Source organism: Gorilla gorilla, chromosome 1, assembly GCF_029281585.2.
Source record: "Gorilla gorilla gorilla isolate KB3781 chromosome 1, NHGRI_mGorGor1-v2.1_pri, whole genome shotgun sequence".
Classification (NCBI taxonomy): domain Eukaryota; kingdom Metazoa; phylum Chordata; class Mammalia; order Primates; family Hominidae; genus Gorilla; species Gorilla gorilla.
The window spans coordinates 185437866-185458531 of record NC_073224.2 but is presented as its reverse complement, the minus strand read 5'-3'; the positions used below and the strand labels follow the sequence as shown (position 1 = coordinate 185458531).

General features: G+C 43.7%; 1 long non-coding RNA gene across 1 annotated transcript; it reads right to left on the bottom strand.

Moving 5' to 3' along the window:
* Window positions 1-392: 392 nt before the first annotated feature.
* On the bottom strand, window positions 393-12732 carry LOC129524343 (uncharacterized). Its single transcript, XR_008668131.1, has 3 exons — window positions 12487-12732; window positions 1261-1312; window positions 393-1095 (listed from the first exon to the last, which is right to left on the bottom strand). It is a non-coding gene; the product is annotated as an uncharacterized lncRNA (long non-coding RNA).
* Window positions 12733-20666: the final 7934 nt, after the last annotated feature.

Below are 20666 nucleotides of genomic sequence, written 5' to 3'. Positions count from 1 at the left end.
GCTCAAGCGATCTGCCTGCCTTAGCCTCCCAAAGTGCTGGGATTACAGGTGTGAGCTACCTCCCCCAGCCATGTTGATGTGAGCTAAGACTTGAACTACAGGGCTTTTCTTTTCTGTTGAGACAGGATCTCATTCTGTTGCCCAGGCTGGAGTGAGGTGGTGCGATCACAGCTCACTATAGCCTCAACCTCCTGGACTCAAGCAATTCTCCTCTCTCAGCCTCCTGAGTAGCTGGGACTAGAGGTGCATGCCACCACACCTGCCTAATTTTTGTATTTTTTGTAGAGATAGGGTTTCTCCATGTTGCCCAGGCTGGTCTTGGACTCCTGAGCTCAAGTGATCCTCCCACTTTGGCCTCCCAAAGTGCTGGAATTACAGGTGGGAGCCATTGTGTCTGGCAGGTTTTTTTGTTTTTTGTTCTATTTTTTGCTTAGAAGATTGTGAGACTCATCAGTCCTAGGCCAGAGGAATGCTCTGGAGTGTTTATTGAATAGGTGAATATATGAGTCATCTGACTTGTGGTCTTCTGTTATCACTTTGGTGAATGGATATGACAGTAGCTAAAAGGAGAGGCTGGAAGAGATTGTAGAATTTTGTGGAGAAAAATTCGTTCTTTTCCTGAGGGAAGGCCAAAGCCTGCAGTCATGATGGAGCTGGAGAAAGGTGTGAAGGGCCAGGCCAGGAGCCCAGGGAGAGGAGGCCTGAGAGAGGAGGTGAGAGTCCCTTGCAGGGAGCTGCAACGGCTCATGTGGGCTTCCCAGCCCAGCCTCTCCCAACTGCAGCAGAGGGAGGGAACCTAGAGCAGAAAGAGCTTGGGCTCTCCATCTGACAGCCCGTTCAAATGCTTGCTCTTCTGGTGACAGAGTCTGTGTCACTCTGTCTGCCTCACATGGCTGTGAGGTTGGATCTAATTCACCTTGTGTCCCGAGCTGCCTGGCACAGAGGGGGCCTCAGAACCAACTCATGGAGTGAGGTGGCTGCTGACTGGGCTAGTCCCTTCCCAGGGAGAATGGCATTTGTGTTAGAGTCCCAATTGCATGTCTCTCTCTTCTATCCGTCTTCTTTCTCATCAGTATTCAATTTTTCTTCTCAGCCCTGTGGAATGAAGCCTGTGAACAGCCCATTTTCACTTCTGAAGCAGTTGGTCCCCCACAAAAAGATTATTTTCTCTAAAGCAGATGAAAATCCCCTTTCCCTCCCCCTGCTTCTGCAGCCTGTGGTCATGGAGGCAAAGAAATCACCCCTTCCTCTGCCACTTACCAGCTGTGGTCCTGTGCAAATGTCTTAGCTTTTCTGAGCCTCTGTTTCCTTTCTGCAGAGTGAAGATAATTCATTATTTGTGAGATTATGTGAGGATTAAGTAATACTGTATGTGGAAGGGCTGAACACAGTGCTTGGCACAAAGTTGGGTGCAATAAAAGAGAATTCCCTTCTAGCCTCCACCAAGCATAGCACTGGATTAAGAACACTTCTGCGGATTGATCTCACATGATCCCACATGTCCATTACCTGTGTGTGTCCATGTGTGTGCATGTACATTGTACCTATGGATATGTGCGTGCTATGTTTGTGTGCATCTGAGTGTGGGTATGTGTAAATAGACACATGCGTTCATATGTGTGCTTGTCTGTGCACATGATTATGTGTGTGCGTGTGTGTTTTCCCAGCACTATTAGTAGGAAGCTGTAATTATGCTTTATGGCAGCAGCAGCGGCAACAGCAGTGGCGGTGGCAGCTCTGTTCCCCCAGCCATTAAGCTGCCTCCCTCCACTCATCTGGAGGTGGGGAGCTGGAGCCACTGCCTGCCCTCCCCATCCCTGCATGCTGCATGAGCACCCAGCCATCCCGCTCTCTCACCATATGCCTGTCTTTTACAGTTCTTTGGTGCGTGGTGCTCATCGAGTGGCTAATTAGCTAAATGAATTAATTGACATCCATACGTGTAATTAGCAAATGGTTATAAGCAGCTATTCTCCTTGGGATGTCTAAAATTCTAAGGGTCAGATGCTGGGAGGGTTACTTTAGTGAGTAAATAAGAGATAAGAGTGGCCAGTGTAAGTACCTGGGGGGCTCTGTGAACTTGATGGCCTGGCTGTCGGGGGACGGGACCCAGGAAGGAGGGAGGAGGTGCTTATGAGCCTGGTAGGGGGAAACTGACTCCATTCACCAGGAATCAGGAGCCTCAGGTTCTGGCCCCATTTATGCGACTTTCTCTATGACCTTGAGTAAATCCCTTCCCGGTCTGGGTCACAGTTTCCGCTTCTGATGGGGATGGATGGAACCAGCTTGTCTCAGAACTCTCCCTGCTCCAATATCCTCCCTTGCCTTAAGCCAAAGTTTCTAATAAGAAACAGGGCTGTGTAGAGATGGGGCGAAGTGCCCCCCTTCTTTATTCCAGGGCACACCATTACTATGCTTTCCCACTTGTAGGTTTTGGTACATGCTGTGCCCCTGCTCCTAATGCCCGGTCCACCTTCTCTGCCTTTAAGATCATGCAGAGCAGCGCTGTCCAGTAGAATGTCCTGAATGACGGACATGTTCTATATCCCTACTATCCCATATGGTAGCCATGAGCCACATGTAGCTGTTGGGTCCTTGAAATATGACTAGTACAACTGAAGGGCTGAATTTTTAACTTATTTACTTTTAATTCATTTAAATTTAGCCACATGTGGCTAGTGGCTATTGTATTGGGCAGTGCAGCTCGAGCTCCTTTAAGATCCAGTCCATTCATTCATTCATTCATTCATTCATTCATTTGCTAATTCATTCATTCATCCAACAAATATTTTTTGAGTATCTGCTGTGGCCAGGCACTGGGGAGACTATTGAGAATAAGCAGGCATGACCCTTGCCCTCATGAAGCATTTGTATGGGAAGGGATAGGAGAGACAGGAGAGAGAACAAGAACTAGATAAAATAATTGGAAGTTATAATAGAAGCTAGGAAAGAAACAAGGGGCTGAGACAGAATAGAAAGCCTGGGGCAGCCTTCTTCTTCTTCTTCTTTTTTTTTTTTTTTTTGAGATGGCAGCCTTCTTTAGATGGGGTGGTCAGGAAAGGTGTCTCTGAGGTCTGAGGAGGAGCCATGTAAGCTGAGATCCAGGGGTGAGAAGGAGCTTTCCAGGGAGAGTGTGTGTGTTTATGTTGGGGGGTGCAGGGGCTGCTCTAGGCAGAGGGCCCAGCAGTGCTGCGGTGGAGGCAGGAGAGAGCTGGGTGAGTCTGAGGAAATCAGTGGGGTTGGAGTGTAATGAGTGTGGGGCAAGACCAGGAAAGGAGGGGCAGGGGCCAGATGAAAGACCATAGGGAGGACTATGGATTTTGTTGTAAGGGCAGCAGAGGTCACTAAAGTGTTCTAGACAGGGGCACATCTTCAGAAGTTGACCTGGCTGCTTCCTAGGGCTGGGTTGGAGGAAGCCCTAAGTGAAGGTGGGTGATGGTCGTCTAGGGAAGGGGAACTGGCCAGGGTGGTACAAGATGCCACTACAGGGGCCAGGTGTGGTGGTTCACACCTGTAATCCCAGCATTTTGGGAGGCCGAGGTGGGTGGATCACTTGAGGTCAGGAGTTCGAGACCAGTCTGGCCTACATAGTGAAACCCTGTCTCTACTAAAAATACAAAAAAATTAGTTGGGCGTGGTGGCACACACCTGTGATCTCAACTACTCAGGAGGTTGAGATGGGAGAATCACTTGAACCCAGGAGGCAGAGGTTGCAGTGAGCCGAGATCGTGCCACTGCACTCCAGCCTGGGTGACAGAGCAAGACTCTGTCTCAAAAAACAAAACAAAACAAAACAAAAAAACTTCGTTGGATTTGTTTCAAAAAAAAAAAAAAAAGATACCACAACACCTCTACCTGGAAGCTTTCCCTGGCTTCCCCGGGCTGGACCAGTCTCCTCTCTGTGCTCCTGCCACCCCCAGGCCTGACTGTGTCATGGCACTTTCACCCCTTGCTGTCACCATCTATTAAGGTCAGACCCACCAGATATGGGCCTTCCCCAACGTGGCCATGTCTGATTCTGTGTCTCCACCTCGCTCAGCCCAGGCCCTGGTGCAGAGCAGTGTTAAGGGGACACAGCCTCTCCCCAGCTCGGCCTGGGGGTCCTCCATCTCCTGGGAAGAGGCTGCCTGGGAAGCTAGCAGTGATGATGGGACAGAGGGCTGGGCCTTTGCCAGCTCTGCAACCCCGGGCCCCTGCCTTCTCCGCTACCTCACCTGCCTCGTGGCAGCACTTTAGAGCTTATAGAGCCTCTTTTCCATCTGTGGCCTCAGCAACTCTCCAAAAAGCCCTGAGATGGAGGTGAAGAGGTAATTCTTTTCCCCATTTTACAGATAAGCAAACAGGAGCCCAGAGAGGCCAAGTGCCTAGGCTTAGAGCAGGGCCCATCAATCTCTCTGAAGGCTACCAAGTACAGAGGTTAAGTGTACAGCTCTGGGGTCAGACAGACTGGTTTGAATGCTGGCTGTTAATTTCTCAGCTGTGTGACTTCAGGCAAAGTACTTAATCTGTGTGAGCATGAGTGTCCTCATCCAGAAAATGAGGAGAATAACTGCCTTTATGTTTCGGGGTGGTTGTGGGGCTTGTAAAGTGCTCAGGGGAATACCTGTCACATGAGAAACATTTAGTACTGGTGGCAGTTGCTATTTGGGAATCTGGCAGGAGTACAGAACTCCCCAACAAAATGCACATAGGGTCTCAGAAGGTTCACAGAACCCCTGCAGCCCAGCCGTGATGCCTTGGGAAACATGGGCCCCAGGTGAAGAGAATGTAATGAGAAAGACCTATTTATAATGCACTAAAAGAAGTATCTAAGGAACATTATAAAATGTCTAAGGAGTAAAAACTGCAAAACCAGCATGGAAAAAAGTTAATACTTAACTGAAGGGCATTAAAAAGACTTAAATAAATGGTGAGAAAGACTTAACAATGATAAAGGTATAAATTCTCCTTAAATGAATAGATAGCCGGGGGCGGTGGCTCATGCCTGTAATCCCAGCACTTTAGGAGGCCGAGGTGGGTGGATCACCTGAGGTCAGGAGTTCGAGACCAGCCTGACCAACATGAAGAAACCCTGTCTCTACCAAAAATACAACAAGAGCAAAACTCCAACTAAAAAATAAATAAATAAATAAATAAATAAATAAATAAATAAATTTAATGCAACTCCAATCTGATATTCCAACAGGGATTTCTAAGGAGCTTGACATACTGATTCTGAAATATGTGTATAAGAATAAAGATAAAAAAAATAGCTAAGGCATTTCTAAAGAATAAGGTGGTTAGACATGCTGTATTAATCTGCTCTTGCATTGCTATAAAGAAATACCTGAGACTGGATAATTTATTTTTTATTTTTATTTTTTGAGGTGGGGTCTCACTCTGTCACCCAGGCTGGAGTGCAGTGGCATGATCTCAGTTCACTGCAACTTCTGCCTCTCAGGCTCAAGTGATCTTCCCACCTCAGCTTCCCCAGTAGCTGGGACTACAGGCACATGCCACCATGCCCAGCTAATTTTTTGTATTTTTTTAATAGAGATGGGGTATCCCCACGTTGCCCAGGCTGGTCTTGAACTCCTGAGCTCAAATGATCCACCAACCTCAGACTCCCAAAATGCTGGGATTACAGGTGTGAGCCACTGCGCCCAGCTGAGACTGGGTAATTTATAAAGAAAAGAGGTTTAATTGGCTCACAGTTCTGCAGCCTGTACAGGAAGCATGGCAGCATCTGCTTCTGGGGAGGCCTCTGGAAGCTTCCAATCATGGCGGAAGATGAAAGGGAAGCAGATATATCTTACACGGCAGGGGCAGGAGCAGGAGCAAGAGTGGGGAGGTGCCACACACTTTTAAACAACCAGATCTCATGAGAACTCACTATTGCCATGACAGCATCAAGGGGGAATAGTGTTAAACCACGAGAAACTGCCCCCATGATCTAATCACCTCTCACCAGGCCGCATCTCCAGCATTGAGGGTTACATTTCAACATGAGATTTGGGTAGGGACACGGATCCAAACCATATGACTTGCCCAACCAGATATCAAGATTTATGAAAAGGCCCTAAAAATTAAAACAGTGTGGAGTTGATGCAGGAATGGACAAAATGATGAGTGGAATAGAATTGAAAGCCTGCCAGAGATTTGCATTTAATTTACATAATAGAAGCAAAAGACAGTATTGCAGAGATGAAAACTATGGCAGATTCTGGAGGGAGACTGCCTAGGTTTGACACTTATTAGCTGTGTGATCTTTGACAAGTTGCTGAATCTCTCTGGCCTCAGTCTCCCTGGTGGGGAAAGGGAAACTATTCAATAAATGGAAGTGGAAAACATAGTTATAGACATGGAAAAATGAAATTGGATTTGTACCCAACTTTTTAACCAAAAGTCCATATCAACAATAGCACTTTGAAAATTCGAGGAGAAAGTGTAAGTGAAAATCTTTTTGACTTTGGGGCAATTCTTTAAAAAGGCCTTAAAAGTGCTAACCATAGGATGGGCATGGTGGCTGACGCCTGTAATCCCAGTACTTTGGGAGGCTGAGGCGGGCAGAACACCTCAGGTCAGGAGTTCAAGACCAGCCTGGGGAACATGGTGAAACCCCGTCTCTACTAAAAATACAAAAAAATTAGTTAGGTGCGTGGCACACGCCTGTAATCCCAGCTACTCGGGAGGCTGAGGCACGAGACTCGCTTGAACCCAGGAGGCAGAGGTTGCAGTGAGCTGAGACTGTACCATTGCACTCCAGCCTGGGTGACAGAGCAAGACTCTGTCTGAAAACAAACAAACAACAACAACAAAAAAAACCCAGTGCTAACCATAAATGACTGATATAGGCCAGGCATGATGGCTCATGCCTGTAATCTCAGCCCTTTGGGAGGCTGAGGCTGGGAGTTCAAGGTTACAGTGAACAGTGAATTATGATAGTGCCACTGCACTCCAGCCTGGGTGACAGAGCAAGACCTCGTCTCTAAAAATACATACACACATACATATATATATATACATAAATAGAAGATTGATATAGTTGACTACATTAAAACCCAGAACTTCTTTTTCTGAAAAGGAATCTTAAAGTAAAAATACTCCAGAGGGCTGGGTGAGGTGGCTTACGCCTATAATCCCAGTATTCTAGGAGGCTGGGGTGGGAGGATTGCTTGAGCCCAGGAGTTTGAGAACAGCCTGGACAACATAGTGAGACTCTGTCTCTACAAAAAAAAAAAAAAAAAAAATGTAGCCAGACGTGGTGGTGTGTGCCTGTAGTCCCAGCTACTCAGGAGATTGACGTGGGAGGATCTCTTGAGCTTGGGAGTTCCAGGCTGTAGTGCGCTGTGTTATTGCTACTGCACTCCAGCCTGGGAGACAGAGACAGACCCCGTCTTCAAACAAACAAACAAACAAACAAACACTACAAAGAAGATATTTGTAATGCAGATAACCAATAACAGATAGGTGTCAAGAATATGTAAAATTATGTCTAGCCTTAAAAAAGAAAAAAAAAGACTGGCCGGGTGAGGTGACTCACACCTGTAATCCCAGCACTTTGGGAGGCTGAGGCAGGTGGATCATGAGGTCAAGAGATCGAGACCATCCTGGGCAACATGGTGAAACCCCATCTCTACTAAAAATACAAAAAAAAAAGAAAAATTAGCCAGGCATGGTGGTGTGTGCCTGTAGTCCCAACTACTTGGGAGGCTGAGGCAGAAGAATCGCTTGAACTCAGGAAGTGGAGGTTGCAGTGAGCCAAGATGGCACCACTGCACTCCAACCTGGGCGACAGAGCGAGACTCTTGTCTCAAAAAAAAAAAAAAGAAAAGAAAAGAAAAGAAAAAAAAAGACTATGTAAAATTAGTAAGAAAGAACAACTAGCCCAGTCAAAATAAATAAATAAATAAAAAGGCGGGGTTGGGGGGGAAACATGACCAAACAGTTCCTAGAAGAGAAAATGTGAACATGTATAGTCAATAAACTTCTGAAGAGATGCTCATTTTACTAGTAATCAGGGAAATGGAATTCAAGACAATTAAATCCCATTCTGCATCTGAATGGCCAAAATTGAAAAGTCTGACAATTAAAGAGGCTGTGGATCAATGGGACTGCTTATACATTGCTGGTTGGAGTATAAATTGGTACAACTGCTTTGAAAACCAATTTATTATTATTATTTTGTAACACTGGACATTTTTATATATCCCAGGAACTCCACTCTAGATATACTCAAGAGAAACTCTTGTATAACACCAGGAGTCATGTATAAGGATATTCCTTACAGCAGTCTGCGGTAGCAAAACAGCAATAACAAAACCCCTAACTCCATCAGGGAGAGAGAATAAGAAATACGAATTCAGGATAGTGATTCCCTGGGGATGAGATGGGGAGAAGAATATCGGTAGATTAAATTTGTCACTGATGCTATACAATTTTGGTGGTAGGTTCACAGATCTTCATTACATTATTAAAAATAAATGGGGCTGGGTGTGGTGGTTTATGCCTGTAATTCCAGCATTTTGGGAGGCCCAGGTGGGAGGATCACTTGAAGCCAGGAGTTTGAGATCAGCCTGGACAACATAGTGAGACCCTGTCTTTATAAAAAATAAAAAATTAGCTGGGTGTGGTGGTGTGTGCCTGTAGTCTCAGCTGCTCGGGAGGCTGAGGTAGGAAAATCACTTGAGGCTGGGAGATTGAGTCTACAGTGAACTGCCCTCCAGCTAGGACAACAGAGTGAGACCTTGTCTCAAAAAATAAATAAATAAAATAAAAATGAAAAATAAATGGATGCAGATGGCTGTGGAGAAGCTCTCTGATGGGATCCGCAAGTCTGCTGCTGACTCAGTGAAGCTGGAGTGGATGCTGACAGAATGAATGTTCAATGCAGAGAATGGAAAGTAGTGCAGCCATGAGGCTGGACTCCAGATCTGCACTGCCGGCCAGCTGGGGTCTGACTGCACATGGCTTCTGATGAATCTTGCGTTTTTTACAAATCCGAGCAGGGACAGATCATAGATTTCTGATTTTATGTAAAATTTTGCCTAATACATTAAAGCAGTCACTTAAAAAAAAATGGATGTTTGTTAAAACCCATAGAATGTATAAGAATGAACCCTAATGTAAGCTATGGATTTTAATTAATAGTATATCAGTATTGGCTCATCAGTTGAAACAAATGCCCCCTACTAATTCAAGATTTTAATAATAAGGGAAATTGGAGTGGGAAATAAGGATATATCGGAACTCTCTGTGCTTTTCACTCAATTTTTCTGTAAACCTGAAACTGCTAAAAAATAGTCTATTAATTAAATAAATTAAAAAGTGGACAAACAAATGAAGAATAAATAAATATAAAAGACAGCTATGAGTGTGTTGAGCCAAGGATTATGATTAATCCAGTTCTATGCATCTGAGAGTTATTAAAAACAAACAAGTAAATCAAAGACAAACAGATTCCCAGACTGGAACCAAGAAAAATCTAACATTATGAAATAAAAGTAAGAGCCATGCTTTGCACTCAGATATCAATTATCTAAACAGAATGCGGAGATTAACAGGGATTCATATAGGAAGAGTTCTAGAAGTTTTCATTGATAATGCAATGATCTTTTTTTTTTTTAATTGATATTTTTATTTGAGACAGGGTCTTGTGCTGTCACCCGGGCTGGAGTGCAGTGGCATGATCTCTGTTCACTGCAAACTCTGCCTCCCAGGCTCAGGTGATTCTCTCATCTCAGCCTCCTGAGTAGCTGAGACCACAGGTGGGTGCCACCATGCCTGGCTAATTTTTGTATTTTTTGTAGAGATGGGGTCTTACTATGTTGCCCAGGCTGGTCTTGAACCCCTGAGCTCAAGTGATCCACCTGCCGTGGCCTCCCAAAGTGCTGGGATTACAGGTGTGAGCCGCTGTGCCTGGCCTGTTGTTTTTAAAGATGACAAAAATATAGTCTCAGGCTTTTTGAATATTATTACTAATTGAGTTTAAAATGGTGTTCTGACAATATTTATTTATTTATTATTATTATTTTTTGAGACGGAGTTTCACTCTTGTTGCCCAGGCTGGAGTGTAACGGTGTGATATCAGCTCATTGCAATCTCTACTTCCCAGGTTCAAGCAATTCTCCTGCCTCAGCCTCCTGAGTAGCTGGGATTACAGGCGCCCACCACCATGCTTGGCTAATTTTTTATATTTTTAGTAGGACAGGGTTTCACCATGTTGGCCAGGCTGGTCTCGAACTCCTTACCTCAGGTGATCCACCCACCTCGGCCTCCCAAAGTGCTGGGATTACAGATGAGAGTCACTGTGCCTGGCTGACAATATTTATTTATTTTTAAAATTTCCCCTCCTTAACAAGACTGCACTAAAATGACAGCAAAGAAAATAAAAAGGTACAAATCCACAATAATGAAGAGGCTGGAAGGGAGAGATATCAGCAAATAAGAAATTTCAACAAATTGTAGCAGTTAGCCAATAAAAAAGACATAAAAGAGATGGAGGAGTAGCCTAGCGTACTATGGAGGTGGATGTAGCTAAGGAGGAAGGTGGTATGTCTTGCAGAACTGACTGATATGGTTTGGCTTTGTGTCCCCACCCAAATCTCATCTCGAATTGTAATCCTGGCATGTTGGAGGAGGGGCCTGGTGGGAGGTGATTGGATGAGGGGGGTGATTTCCTCCATGCTGTTCTCATGACAGTGAGGGAGTTCTCACGAGATCTGGTTGTTTGATAAGTGTTTGGCAGTTCTCCCTTTACTTTCTCTCTCCTGCCACCATGTAAGTTGTGCCTTCCTTCCCCTTTGCCTTCCTCCATGACTGTAAGTTTCCTGAGGCCTCCCCAGCCATGAGGAACTGTGAGTCAATTAAATCCCTTTTCTTCATAAATTACCCAGTCTCAGGTAGTATCTTTACAGCAGTGTAGAAACGGACTAATATACCAATAGTCGCAGGACTAAAGGTGAGGATAAGACTTGGGCAGAGAGTTAGGGATTAAATGAAGGTCCTGTTGCATCTGAATGCCCAGAAACTTGGCATCTACCACACAGGAATACCATTTGAAGACTCTTCTCCAAAGAAATTGGATGGTCCCAGAGAAAAGACCTTTGCAAAAAGCCCTCTGGGGTCTCCCAGCATCATGACCTGTTTCCTACCCCAGATCCTGAATTTGCCTACTAGTAAGCCTCACCCTGTTCACACAGAGCTCCCAATCTATTGTCTCATTCTGAAACATGAACTGACAGCTTATCAGCACACATTTGAGAAAAGTCTGCACAAAGCAAAGGTCAGAAACAACCCTAGAGGAAACAGAACTCATTCAGGAGACAGAAGAGAACTCTAAAATACTTTATGTCTTCAGAGAGATTCAAAGTCATGCTTGCTTTGGCAGCACATATACTAAAATTGGAGATTCAAAGCCATCTAAGGTTCATACAACATGAGTAGATGCTTTGAAAAAGGAACAGACTGGCCGGGCCTGGTGGCTTACACCTGTAATCCCAGCACTTTGGGAGGCTGAGGCGGGCGGATCATGAGATCAGGAGTTCGAGACCAGCCTGACCAACATGGTGAAACCCTGTCTCTACTAAAAATTCAAAAAAATGTAGCTGAGCATGGTGGTGCTCGCCTGTAATCCCAGCTACTCAGGAGGCTGAGGCAGGAGAATCGCTTGAACCCAGGAGAGGCGAGGTTGCAGTGAGCAGAGATCACGCCACTGCACTCCAGCCTGGGCAACAGAGGGAGACTCCGTCTCAAAAAAACAAAAAACAAAAAACAAAAGAAAAAGGAACAGACTGGCCAGGCATGGTGGCTCACACCTGTAATCCCAGCACTATGGGAGGCCAAGGTGGGTGGATCACCTGAGGTCAGGAGTTTGAGGCCAGCCTGGCCAACACAGTGAAACCCCATCTGTACTAAAAATACAAAAATTAGCCTGGTGTGGTGGTGTGTGCTTGTAATCCCAGCTACTCGGGAGGCTGAGGCAGAAGAGTCGCTTGAACCTAAGAGGCAGAGGTTGCAGTGAGCCGAGATTGCACTACTGGACTTCAGCCTGGACGACAGAGCAAGACTCTGTTTCAGGGGTTAAAAAAAAGATAGAAACAAGAACAAACTAAACAATAATGGCAACAAAAAGAAAGTGTCCTTGAAAAGTAAAAAATATGACTGCTAAAATAGAAAAGTAAAATCATCGAGTAATTAAAATCAAATATTCCATAAATTAAAATGAGACGAAACAATGGAAATAGCAGTGGAAAGATAAGAGACACAGGATCAATTCAATAACAAACTAATAGGTATTCAGGGATAGAGCAGAGGAACTTATCAAAGAAATAATATAAAAGAATTTCCTGGGCATAAGTCTATAGATGGAAAGGGCCTACCAAGTGCCCAGAAAAATGAATAAAATGAGAATCACATCTAGAAACATCATCAAGACTTCAGAAAACCTAGGATAAAGAGAAACCCCTAAAGGCTTCTAGAGAGAAAAAAATATTCCAGATTACTTACTGTGTTAGGATTAGTTTCAGTTGCAAGGGACAGACTTCCTCAAATATCAATGGCTTAAGTAAGGCAAATGTTTAGGTAATAATAAGGCAAATAAGGTAAAAGTCTTTCTCTTTCTCACATGCAATAAACACAGGCAATTCAGGCTGGTAAGACATCTCCATGACTACCAAAAACCTGGCTGCCTCTTTCTTGAGTTTCCACCATCCCCAAAATGCTGCTTTCACCTATGGTCCAAGATGGCTGCTTGGGCACCTGCCAACATGTTTATGTTCCAGGTAGCAAGAAGGAGGCAGCAGGGGAGAAAGGCATGTCCCTTCCTGCTTTAAGAATGCATCCCAGAAGTTGTATACACCACTTTCACTTACATCCTACTGGTCAGATGTTGGTTGTCTGCTTATCTACTGGTCACACTTAGATGCAGGGAAGGCAGGCACATGCAGTCTTTATTTTGAGTGGCATGTGCACGGTTAAAATTCAGGATTCTAATACTGAGGAAGAAAAACAATAGATATTAGGGGATGATCAGAAGTCTCTGTGTCACATTTACAAAGGAAAATAGTCAGAATGGATTTTGTTTTTAGAGGCAGGATCTCACTCTGTCACCCAGGCTGGAGTGCAGTGATGTGATAACAACTCACTGCAGCCTTGACCTCCCAGGCTCAAGCAATCCTCCTGCCCCAGCCTCTCAAGTAGCTGGGACCACAGGTGTGCACCATTATGACTGGCTAATTAACAAAAAAAATTTTTGTACAGATGGAGTCTCCCTATGTTGCCCAGGCTGGTCTCGAACTCCTGGGCTCAAGCGATTCTCCTGCCTTGGCCTCCCAAAGTGCTGAGATTACAGACGTGGGCCACCGCATTTGGCCCCTCCTTGATTTAAATGTGTGTATCTTGGGCCAGCAGCCTTTGTTGGGTGTGCTGGTTGTTTTCTTATAGTCTCCCAGCTCTAAGCTCGCCCTTGTGCATTATGGTCTGTTTTGACCAAAACTCAGCAAACCACCGTTTCCCAGGTGTCCTTGCCAGTTGGCTTCCTGTTAGGTTCTTCTGCTGGGAGGAACTGGCAGATGATCTCGAGGTAAGAGGAGAAACAGGACTTCCTTCCAGCAGCAAGGGACAGCAATGGCTTCAGCCCCTGGCTTCCTTTGGCTGTCTCAGCACCACCCATATCCAGTCCCCTCAGAAGTTTCAGTGCCATCTGGCCACATTTCTTAGCGGTGTGAAGACCAGTCCCCCAGAGGTCCCATTCCCAGCTACTCAGATATCCACACACCAGCAGGGTGATGCCCCTCGAAAGTCTGTAGCAGCCATGTGGGGCCTCCCCTCCAAGCAGTCAGGTTCTAGTAGCCATGCCTCTTCCCTTTTATTCCCGATTTGGCATTTACTAGTATCTGATTACTTCTTTCCCAGGAGTGGCAGCTGCTTTTTGTAGTTACTAATATCTGGGTGATATCAATATCCCCTTTTTGTTTTTGCAAACTCCCAATATCTGTGTAACACCAGTTCCCTACATTAAATTACCTGTGTCTGAGATTCCTTAGTTTCTGTTTTCCTGGACCTGATAGAGTGGGGAAGCCACCTCTTTAGCTCCCTTTCTCTGAATTATTTTGTCTAGTTGAAAGATTTACTGGGTGCTATGCTCTTAACTGGGCCTTTACTGTGAGACACTGTAATGCATTTAGAGGTTTTATTTTATTTTTTTGAGACAGGTTCTGTTGCCCAGATCATGGTTCACTGTAGGCTCAAACTCCTAGGCTCAAGGGGTCCTCCCACCTCAGCTTCCTGAGTAGCTGGGACCACAGGTGTGCCACCATGCATAACTAATTAAAAAATTTTTTTGTTGAGATGGGGGTCTCATGATGTTGCCCAGACTGGTCTTGAACTCCTGGGCTTAAGTGATTCTCCTGCCGTGGCCTCCCAAAGTGCTGGGATTATAGGCTTGATCCAGTGTCTGGCCGCACTTAGAGGTTTTAACAAGAGGGTGACAGCAATACTTCTGCTTCTGTCTAGGCTTTTTCACTCAAAAATCTCCTCACTTTCATCAGCTATAGATTGAGATTGAGAAGTAATCCTGTAAATCCTGATGACTGGATTCTTTCTGTTTGATTTCATTCTTGCTGGTAAACTGGCCAATTATTTTCTGAGGCTAATAATTTTTGGAGTACCTTGTCAAATATAGCCAACAGCAACCAATACACACTACTAATGTTCTGTTGCTAACCTCTTTTTTTTTTTTTTTTTGAGATGGAGTCTCCCTCTGTTGCCCAGGCTGGAGTGCAGTGGCATAATCTCGGCTCACTGCAACCTCCGCCCTCTGGGCTCAAGCGATTCTCCCGTCTCAGCCCCCGAGTAGCTGGGACTATAGGCGTGCACCACCATCGCTTGGCTAATTTTCATATTTTTAGTAGAGACAGCGTTTCACCATGTTGGCCAGGCTGGTCTCGAACTCCTGACCTCAAACAATCCACCTGCCTCGGCCTCCCAAAGTGTTGAGATTACAGGCGTGAGCCACCACGCCTGGCCATATTTCAGATTTGGTTACAGTGCCACTCCACTTCTGGTACCAATTTCCACATCAGTTGGGAGAAGCTAGGTTATGAAGAGTTAACAAACACCCCCACAATCTCAATGCTTTACCACCAACAAAGGTGGTAATGAATGAGACCTAATGAATGAGAGTATTTGAGAACAGCACTGATGACCACCATACCAGTAAGCTTAGAGAGCAACCAGGCCAGATTGATTAGGAGGATGGAGGCGTCTGAGAAGATAAAAAGGGGATCCATTAGACCATCTGACATGATAGAGCACAGAGAGGTGCAACTGTCCAGACCTAATGAATGAGAATAACTTAAGGAAAACAGTACAAGAGAAAAGAAAGTAGAAACTCTGGGAAAAACAAACTGTTCTATAAGAAAGGAAGGGAAATGATAGTACCTAATTTGTCTCTGAAATAAATTAGTTATTTATCAGCTATTCTCATAGCTGATAATAATGTAAATGCTGCCAGGCGAGGTAGCTCACGCCTGTAATCCTAGCACTTTGGGAGGCTGAGGTGGGCTGATCACTTGAGGCCAGGAGTTCGAGACCAGCCTGGCCAACATGGTGAAACCCCGTCTCTACTAAAAATACAAAAATTAGCTGGACGTCGTGGCACACACTTGTAATCCCAGCTACTCAGGAGGCTGACGCGGGAGAATCACTTGGAACTCGGGAGGTGAAGGTTGCAATGAGCCGAGACTGCACCACTCTGGGCGAGATTCTAGCTCTGGGCGACACAGTGCGACTCGGTCTCAAAAAAAAAAAAAAAAAAAAAATTAAATGCTGTATATTAGGGTCAATCTGTAGTAAGGTTTGCAGATGTAATTATGGTTATAGAACAGAATTTAATGTTAACAACTTTGAAAATTTGAAAGTTCAAACAAAGTAAGAGGGGTAGAAAGGGGAGAGGAAAGTTAAAGGGGAAAGAAAGGGGCCTAATGTCCTCATTTTACAAAATGGGAAGTCACACACTATTATCTAAGATTATGGAACAATGGAAAAGAGTTTATTTGCAAAGGTAGGGAGTGAAAAACACTGATGGAGCATTGTTGGGGTTGGGAGAGAGAAGAGTTATGGTGCTGGTATGTGTTAATTTATTATCTATTATGGATGATCATCTACAGATAATGTCTAAAATTGATAAAGCAAGGAATTGCTGCGTAAGCACATTATTTTGAAAAATGGAAATGGCAACTAGAAAAAATAGCTAAAAGAACTAAAAAATGGTTGTGTCTTAGGAGCAGGACTAGCATTCAGGGGAGAGAGGTACAGATGAACTGCTTTTTACTATGAATCTGTCAATAATATTTAATTTGAAAATCATGTGCTTATATTTCTTAGGTTAAAAAGCCATTTAAAATACAAATACAAAAATCTGGCCAGGCGTGGTGGCTCACGCCTGTAATCCCAGCACTTTGGGAGGCCGAGGTGGGCGGATCATGAGGTCAGGAGATCGAGACCATCCTGGCTAACACGTGAAACCCCGTCTCTACTAAAAAAATACGAAAAATTAGCCAGGCGTGGTGGTGGGCGCCTGTAGTCCCAGCTACTCAGGAGGCTGAGGCAGAAGAATGGTGTGAACTCGGGAGGTGGAGCTTGCAGTGAGCCAAGATTGCGCCACTGCACTCCAGCCTGGGCGACGGAGCAAGACTCTGTCTCAAAAAAAAGAAAAAAAAAAAATTAGCTGGGCATGGTGGCTCACACCTGTAATCCCAGCTACTCGGGAGGCTGAGGCAAGAGAATTGCTTGAACCCAGGAGGTGGAGGTTGTAGTAAGCCAAGATTGTGCCATTGCACTCCAGCCCGGGCGACGGAGCTAGACCCTGTCTCAAAAAAAAAAAAAGTAGCGTACAATTTTTTTTTTTTGAAAGAGGGTCTCTTGGGGGAGGGGGGAGGGATAGCATTAGGAGACATACCTAATGCTAAATGACGAGTTAATGGGTGCAGCACACCAGCATGGCACATGTATACATATGTAACTAACCGGCACATTGTGCACATGTACCCTAAAACTTAAAGTATAATAATAATTTTTAAAAAATAATAATTTTCTTAATTATATTGTTGAGATTATAATGTATGTATATGTAATAAATAAAAGGAAAATAAGAAGAAGAAGAAGAAAAAAGAAACAGGGTCTCGCTCTGTCACCTGGGGTGTGATCATAGCTTACTGCAGCCTTGATCTCCCTGGGTTCAGGTGATCCTTCTACCTCAGCTTCTCAAGTAGCTGGGACTACGGGTTGGTGCCACCACGCCCGGCTACTTTTTTGATTTTTTTGTAGAGACGAGGTTTTGCCATGTTGCTCAGGCTGGTCTCAAACTCGTAGGCTCAAGCATAGTGAGCTGGTTAGTGGCAGAACTGGATTCAAACACAGGTCTTTTGACTTTCAGTCTAGGGCTCGACTCGCTTGCTCCACAAGCTACTCAATAAACATTTATTGAGCACATACTTTGGTCTGGATATGGTGCCAGGTGCTAGGGCCAAGATGAATAAGTCCTCTTGTATTGTTCATAGATTGCACACAGTCTAGAGCCTATTTTTTTTTTTTTTTTTTTTTTTTTTTGGTGATGGAGTCTGGCTCAGTCACCCAGACTGGAGTGCAGTGGCGCGATCTCGGCTCACTGCAAGCTCTGCCTCCCAGGTTCACGCCATTCTCCTGCCTCAGCCTCCCGAGTAGCTGGGACTACAGGTGCCCGCCACCATGCCCGGCTAATTTTTTGTATTTTTAGTAGAGACTGGGTTTCACCGTGTTAGCCAGGATGGTCTCGATCTCCTGTGATCACCGCGCCCGGCCCTAGTTTTTTTTTTTAATTGACACATAAAAATCATATGTGGCCTGGTGTGGTGGCTCACGCCTGTAATCCCAGCACTTTAGGAGACCAAGGCAGGCGGATCACGAGGTCAGGAGATCGAGACTATCCTGGCTAACATGGTGAAACCCTGTCCCTACTAAAAATACAAAAATTAGCTGGGCGTGGTGGCATGTGCCTGTAATCCCAGCTACTCGGGGGGCTGAGGCAGGAAAATCGCTTGAACCAGGGAGTCGGAGGTTGCAGTGAGCCAAGATTGTGCCACTGCACTCCAGCTTGGCAACAGAGCAAGACTCCATCTCAAAAAAAACAAAAACAAAAAAAAACCGTATGTATTTATGGTATACTACATGATATTTTGAAATATATATACATTGTGGAATGGCCAAATCAAGCTAATTAACACACATATTACCTCACATATTTATGTATTTGTACTGAGAACATGTGTTATTGGTATTTTGATAGGGATTGCATTGAATCTGTAGATTGCTTTGAGTAGTATGGACACTTTAATAATATTAATTCTTCCAGTTCATGAACATGGGATATCTTTCAATTTATTTGTGTCTTCTTCAATTTCTTTCATCAATGTTTTTAGAGTTTTCAGTGTATAGCTCTTTCACCTCATTGGTTAAATTTATTCTTAAAATAAAATAACGCAGTTCTAAATAACGCATGGGTCAAGAAGTCATAAGAGAGATAAGAAATTGTTTCAATCTAAGTGAAAACACAATGTTGGCCAGATGCAGTGGCTCACACCTGTAATCCCAGCACTTTGGAAGGCCGAGGTAGGCAGACCACTTAAGCTCAGGAGTTCGAGACCAGCCTGGGCAACATGGCAAAACCCCATATCTACAAAAAATACAAAAATTACCTGGGCCTGGTGGCATACCTCTGAAGTCCCAACTACTCAGGAGGCTGAGGTGGATCACTTGAGCCTCGGAGGTGGAGGTTGCAGTGAGCCAAGATTGCACCACTGCACTCCAGCCTGGCAACAGAGCCAATCCTGTCTCAAAAAAAAAAAAAAAAAAAAAAGAAGAAGAAAAAAGTTAACTCCTTTGGAATTTAGCTAAGGCAGTGTTTGAGGAAATTATATAGCATTAAACACTTAAATTAGAAAAAAGGAAAGGTCTCTTATAAATTACCTAAGCTTCCGTCTTTACAAAACCAGAAAGTGACAGAAGAGAGGATATAATAAAGATAAATGTAGAAATTAATAAACATAAGACAAAAGGCAATAGGAAAAATCAATGAAACAAAAATTTGGTACTTTGAGAAGATTAATGAAATTGAGCAAATGGCTGATTAGGAAAAAGAAAGAAGACATAAATTGTCAATCTCAGAAATGATAGATTTCTACAGATTTGATGGACATTAACTAGGTAATAAGGAAATATTGTGAATAACTTTATGCCAATAAATTTGAAATTTTTGATGAAGTACAGAAAGATACAAAGCACCAAAGCTCATTCAAGAAGAAATAGGTCACTTATATAGCTCTATAAGAAATTGAATGTGTAGTATAAAAATTTCCCACAAGGCTGGGCACAATGGCTCACACCTGTAATCCCAGGAATTTGGGAGGCCAAGGAGGGCAGATGGCGAGGTCAGAGATTGAGACCATCCTGGCCAACGTGGTGAAACCCTGTCTCTACTAAAAATACAAAAATTAGCTGGGTGTGGTGGTGCGTGCCTGTAATCCCAGCTACCTGGGAGGCTGAGGCAGGAGAATTGCTTGAACCTGGGAGGCGGAGGTTGCAGTGAGCCAAGATCACGCTACTGCACTCCAGCCTGGTGAAAGAGCGAGACTCCGTCTCAAACAAACAAAGTTTCCCACAAAGATTACGTCACATAATGATGACTTTGCTGGTGAATTTTATCAAACATTTAAGGAATAAATAATAGCAATTCACAAAGTCATTTGGGAAACTGAAAAGAAGGGAACACTTCCCAACTCATTCTATGAGGTTAGCATTACCCCGATATTACAACCAGGTAAAAATATTACAAAGAAAGAAATCTGCAGAACAATATCCATAATTAAATAGATGCAAAAAATTTTAACAAATCAACACCACTAATATATAAAAAGTAAGATACATCATTACACAATGCATAATCTCAAGAGTGAAAGATCAGTTTAATATTTAAAAATTATTCAGTGTAATTTACCATGTTAATTTACTAAAAGGGATAAACCATGTGATCATCTCAATAGATACAGGGAAGCATTTGGTGAAATCCAACATCTGTTCATGACAAAAACTTGCAGCAAATTAGGAATAGAAGGAAGGGAACTTCTGCAACCTGTTAAAGCGCATCTACAAAAAAACCTATCTCTAATGTTATGCTTAATTATGAAAGAGTGAGTGCCCTTCTCTCTTAGATCAGGAACAATGCAAAGATGTCCTGTTTTTCCCACTTCTGTTCAATGTCATGCTGGATTGTGTAATCATACTATGGAACCGTGATAATGAAATCCAGAATAAAGAAGATTTTATCCAGAATAAAGAAGAAGGGAGTTAATCTCTACACAATAAATAAAATATTCCTAAATTGGGAGAAATCTAAAAATAAATAAATGAATAAAAATAAAGACATGCAGACTGGAAATGAAGAGGTAAAACTATTTGCAGACAACATGGTCATCTATAAAGAAAATTCTGAGGAATCTACAAAATACTGCTAAAAGTATGTGAGTTTAGTTAAGTTTCAAGACACATACTCAACATACCAAAATCAATTGTATTTCTACATGCTTACAACCTTCTGCTTGAAATTGAAATGTTAAAAGTACATTTATGATAGTATTAATATGGGAAATACT